Source organism: Centruroides sculpturatus, unplaced genomic scaffold (genome assembly GCF_000671375.1).
Source record: "Centruroides sculpturatus isolate CEXI.00-Female unplaced genomic scaffold, Cexi_2.0 scaffold134, whole genome shotgun sequence".
NCBI classification, from domain to species: Eukaryota; Metazoa; Arthropoda; class Arachnida; order Scorpiones; family Buthidae; genus Centruroides; species Centruroides sculpturatus.
Window position 1 is genome coordinate 730225 of NW_019384368.1, and position 6000 is coordinate 736224.

A 6000-nucleotide genomic window follows, 5' to 3' on the forward strand; every position below is an offset into this window, starting at 1 on the left:
TTATTGTTGTATTTAATTTACCTGGACACATACATTTTAATATTGCGTTTCAGACTTGTTCGTCCCTCTTTTTTAAAATTTTGTAAAAAAATTTATTATTTTTTAATTTTTATGTAGAATGTTGTATAAATACCTGCTGATGAGGGATGAACAAGTGGCAAAAGGCAGTTATTTGGCTGTCAGCAAATACTGAATGTGAAGCTGGTTAACACCTAAATATAGGCTGGTTTTCCATAGAAAGTTCTCTTGGAAGGCATTTCCCTAGCAGATTGCCATATATCATGTTGCCACATCCTATCAAACCGACCCTCCTATGATCAAGAAACCAAATGTAATTGTAGGTTTGCAGATTATTTTTCAAATAGTCTGCAAGCCTGTCTAATGCAGTATCAACTTAAAAATTGGTAGGTAGCATCTTGACACCGCCAGATGGTCGAGCAGTCGAATCATCAACCTACTGCTCTGGAAGACCAGGGGGGAGAATTTTCACGATCTGACCCATATATGTCAGGATGTCCCAACTCTTGGTACAATATGTGAGCCCGGCCAAACTCGATGGGCAGTGATGGTAAGTCAACACTCAGTTTTTTCTTGAGACAAGAATGTCTAGTTCTCATCTCTGTCTTACTTTCCAATTTGTAAATTGTATTATATATTAATTATATTTTATATAAGGATTGTTAAAGTCTTGTGGGTTAAAAATGGCAATGTTATAAGGTACAGTATCAGGGTTTTGAATATTGGTCTTGAAAATTAAAATCTTGACTATGTATTTGGGTCTTGAATTGCAAGTTAGGGTCTTACATCACCAATAATGGGTAAGGAAAACTGTTCTGTTAGTACTCAAGGTAGAAAAAGCCAAAAAATGAGAAAAGCATCTGTATGATAGATGAAATGAATACTAAATTTTGACTTGGATACATATAGAGTAACAGATTCTCCTATTCTCATAAACTTGATCCTCTTTATAATTCATGTCAAAGGGAGAGATGAATTCCAAAATAGGAAAATTGAAGGTGACCATGTACTGTAGTCTGTATTTTATAGGTATATCATGATGTACCTGTTCAATTCTGGAAATCTTATAATCATTTTATGTTTAAATATACTTGTTTTAATAATTGACATTCTGAAAATTTTGTTACTTTAAATGAAAAAATATTCAAAAATTGTGTAACAAATGAGGGTACCATTTAATACAGAATTTAAAATTGTATACTTTGGACTTTATCACAATATTAAGATATAATTATCAATTGAATATCTTACTGATAATTTTTAAAGAATTCTAAATAATAAATAAGATAATATTTTACATTTTATTAAAAAAGAATTTCATTTGAAAATATAAATTTATAATTTTAACTTTTCATTTATCATGAAATATTGATTTATGATTTAATGGCAAATTCTGAAAAAACATTGTTTAGAATAAATCTCTCCTTAACCAAAGGATAGTTATATTGATGTTATGTCATTGCTTCCAGTTTTTAATATGTTGTAAACATCAGACTATTTTGTGCCCTAGGCAAGGCCCTATTAGCACTACCACCAAAAAAATTGCAATTTCAATTTTTAACAACAGTTATTTCATTTTAAAACAACTAATTTGTGTAAAACTTTGAGTCTTAAAGTCTTTGAGTCTTTGAACCTTAAAGGTCAGTACTTTGCATCTTAGAAGCATGGGCATCTGCAGAAAATTTTCCAGGGGACAAAGCAATACATCAATAAATTTTTATTTATTTAATTTTTCTCGTAAGTGTCCCATGGTCCAGTTACATATCTCAATTACTTTTACAATTATAATTTTTGGAAATTTCCTCGTTCCCATGGGCCCTGCAAGTGCCCTGTTTGCTCCCCTCTGCAGATGTCAGTGCTCAGAAGTCTATGACCTAGGTGGCTGCCTAATTGACCTAACAGGTTGTTGGCCCTGGTTGAAAAAAATTACTATTCACCTATTAACATAAGCATTTAGCTGTTTCCATTGTGAAGTTAAATAACTTCAAAGATGTTTGTAATAAAAGACCAAAATCAAGTGAAGAACAGATATGGAAATGTAATTAAAAAAAATGTTTCCATTTAAGAAAAATCAGTTGAAATACATGAAACAATCTTATAGTTAAATAACAGTTTTTTACAAAAAAAATCAGGTTAATCAAATTCACTTTGGACTTTAGTTCAATTATTGAACTATAATAAATTTGGAACAAAATTTCTCTTTTGTGTATAAATAACACTTCAACTACCAAAACATTTTATGTACAGTGGTCACAAAATCGATGCATAAAATTATGTCTCAAGTCTTCCAATTGGAGAATATCATTGACAAATTCAATAGAAATGAAACCAAAACAGTACACCTTCCTCAATCTGGATTTAACAATTCATTGCAATATTGTGAAAATTTCTCCACTTGCTTTACAATTAATAGTCTAAAAACAAATTACTGGAGAATGCTTTAATGTTTTTATGTTGTCAGCAAAAAAGATTTAATTTTAATGTTTTTGGGTAATTGGGGCTGTTGAGAAAAGGAGCCAGGGATTTTTCCTGACCCGGAGAATATTTAAGGGCCTGTAGCAAATCCAAATCCTATAAATTAATTTATTTTTACTAACAGAAAATAAAATCTTTAAAGCTGGTTTTTATTATTAAGAAATGTATGCATTCCATTTGTTCAAAAAAACAAGGTTAAAGGGCCTGCTAAGACACAAAAGGGATCTGCTCTACCTCTGGGCCCCACACACACTTTATGGATCTATGGGTGCTTTTTTAAAGTCAAAGTATGCATATTGTAGACTTGGCCAAACTTATGCAAGCATGAAAATAAGGATATGTGCTGAAAGCAGTTGAACCAAAGTGCAGTTTTTAAATTGGTATTATTATAAATGAGAACTATCGGTAATTAAAGATGAGCTGTAATACTTGACCATTAATTTTAATTTGATGATTGAATAAAAAGGAGCAATTGGCACAATTATTGAACTTTATATTTAACATCAACATCTATTGCTGGGTGATTAAACATTGATATAGTCAGGGCTTCATATAGTCTTAATTGACATATGTGATGTAACAGTTAAGCAGATAATCAAATTAATCAATTAGAGCATCTGTCTATATTATCAAATTTGAGTTTTCTTAGTTTGTATTTATACTTAATTTTTATAAACAAAATTCAATTTAAAAAATTTATACATTATTATTTCTAAAAGTTCTTCATGAAAGATGATATCAAACAAGGATATTGATTACTGATCTGCATAAACTGTGTGTTAAATGTCATCTTGAATTTCAAAATATATACAAATAAAAAACAATGTATTATTTAATATATGCTACTTGATTAAAAGCATTTTATGCAAATATATGCTACTTTTAATTGAGTTAACTGTTGGCGTGACATCCAAGCCAAGTATTTAATACACCTAATATATGCTAATTGAATAAATACTTTAAATGAAATCTCTCTCTGTTCTAATGCAATTACATCATGACTATACAAATCCATTCGTCTCTGTTTATTGTGAATAATGAATCTTTTATACAGGGTGCCCATAATTAGTTTCCTTATACAGTAGCTGCAACCAAGTGGATTGACACCAAAATTTGTATAGAGACTATGCAAACGGTGCAGAAAAGGACTTTGCAAAAAATTTTCGGCCACTCTGTATTATATCATAAATGTAAAAGAATCCAACATTATACAGACAATAAAGGAAAAGTATCTGTAATTTTTCTCAAACTTTATCAAAAATTATTTTCCATTTGTCATATATGGATACTATCTAGAAATTGCCCATTCTGTGCAAAAATTCTAATTTATCGTCGTTCTCTTGTAAGCATTATCTTCCATGCTGGCAATTGAAAATCAATAAAAGAGTTCTCGATATACATTTGCTCTTTATAGTTTTTTTTTTAAATCAATGCCTGAATTTTTGTTTTTACTCTAATAAAATTAAAGAAATTTACAAACAAAATGTTAAAATAAGGTGAAATAAAGGTTAGAAGCAAGTGAAGTACAGTCAACCCACCCTATAACACTGTTGATAATTCCATTTTATATGAATTCCATGTTGTATGAGTGACTTAGATTTTACAAATACGCCAGCCGTTCACAGCTCGACATACATATTTGTGAAATCTATGTGACACGTACAACATGGAATTCATATAAAGCGGAATTATCAACTGTGTTATAGGGGGTCGACTGTAATTCTTTATAATAGAACATTTTCAAGCTTCACAAATTATAAAAATTGAATGGTTATAAATACAGGTTTAATCCTGTTAATTTTGGTTCAATATTCCTAAATTTTGTAATTTTTTCTCTTTGTAATGTTTCAAAAGTATATTATTGCATGTTAAGTCTGAACTATAAAAAACCGATTGTAATTTATTCACACGGTCAGTTGTCCACTACATTTATCAATATATTCTCTAACCAGAAGATCGTGACACTGTTGCCATTTTTGTGTAAAACCTTACCTCCAAGTTTGATGGGAAATACCTCTAAAACTCCAGTAATTATTGAGAATTTCAAAAAAATGTGTTAACTTGTACCACTCTAAAGTATTAGTTTACAAGGCAGTAATAATTAGTACTGCTGTACCATTCAAAACATTAAAGAACTTATTTATATACAGTAATTTGAAATGTTAATTTCAAATTACTGTATATAAATAAGTTCTTTAATGTTCGAAAAATTCGAAAATTGAAAAGCGAAATAGAAGCAGCAGGATTTTTAGCTCTGTTTTCGATTGAATTCTAATATTAAATATTAAGTGAAGTGACAAGTGTTATACAGTTTTTGAAATCGGAAGTCAAGAGGGTTCTATCGGTGTGTAGGTTTTTGAAATTGGATACTTCGTTGAAAAGTTATGACGTCTGGAAAGATATTCGAACTTAGCGATAAATTACTAATTATGTCGGCAGACAGACTGACNGTGATGCGTAAAGAAGTTTCCCTAGAGAAGACTATTATGCTGGGAAAAGTGGAAGGTAGAAGGAAGAGGGGAAGGCAACGGATAAGATGAATAGAAGAAATAGAAAAAGTCACAGAAATGAAGCTGGATGAGCTACGAGAGACAACAAGGGAAAGATCAAGATGGAGAAGACTTGTCCATGAAGTCACCAGGAGTCGACGACGACTCGATGGAACTTAACAACAAAAAATTTGAAATGTTAATAGAAAATAACATTTTATGTTAGTGTTGTCAGTTTTGTATTTATACATTCTTGCCTTTTCTCGAGCCGATTTGATCATTTGCTTTGAATAAATAAAATTTTTGCAGGTTTTCTTAATTTCAATCCATACTTAACTTTCAAAATATAAGTTAGGGAAGAAAATAATATATTTTCCCTAAATTCTGGAAAAATCCATTAACATAGCAACCTTCTTGTGCACTGTTGGCATAGGAGACTGTAATTACGGTATGGTCGGTGTGGCAATTAGTTAAAAGGAGGTTTTACTTTCGGGTTTGAATTTCATTACTTTACAACAGTTTTTTACAGTATATAGAAATAATTGCTCTTAGAAACAAACCTCTAAAATATAACACCACCTAATTTACCTACAGACAAAAGACTTCTAAATCCAAAGTAAAACTTCCATAATGAAAAATCTGATCATTCATAGAGAATTAAATATCCTGTACTCTGCATGTAATCTTTAATTGTCTTTTTAAATTTACAACACATGAATTTAGAGATAAAATGCAATATTCTGTGCTGTAGACACCCACTTGAAGGCTGGTGTAAGTTTTCTATTGTTTGGCTGCAATTTGAAAAAATTGTAAACCTATAAATTTCCACTGTCGTCTGTCCATCTTCCTTAATCTTGAGAATGGTGTAGATTACTGAAAGTTAAGATCAGAAATAGAAAACTTAGGAGCAGGAGGCCCTGATTAACTACATATGAACTTCTACAGTTTAGTTATAGCATGAAATGAAGACAAAGTATTCTGAATTATTGAATATTTAAAAAACCCAAAACTAAGAGTC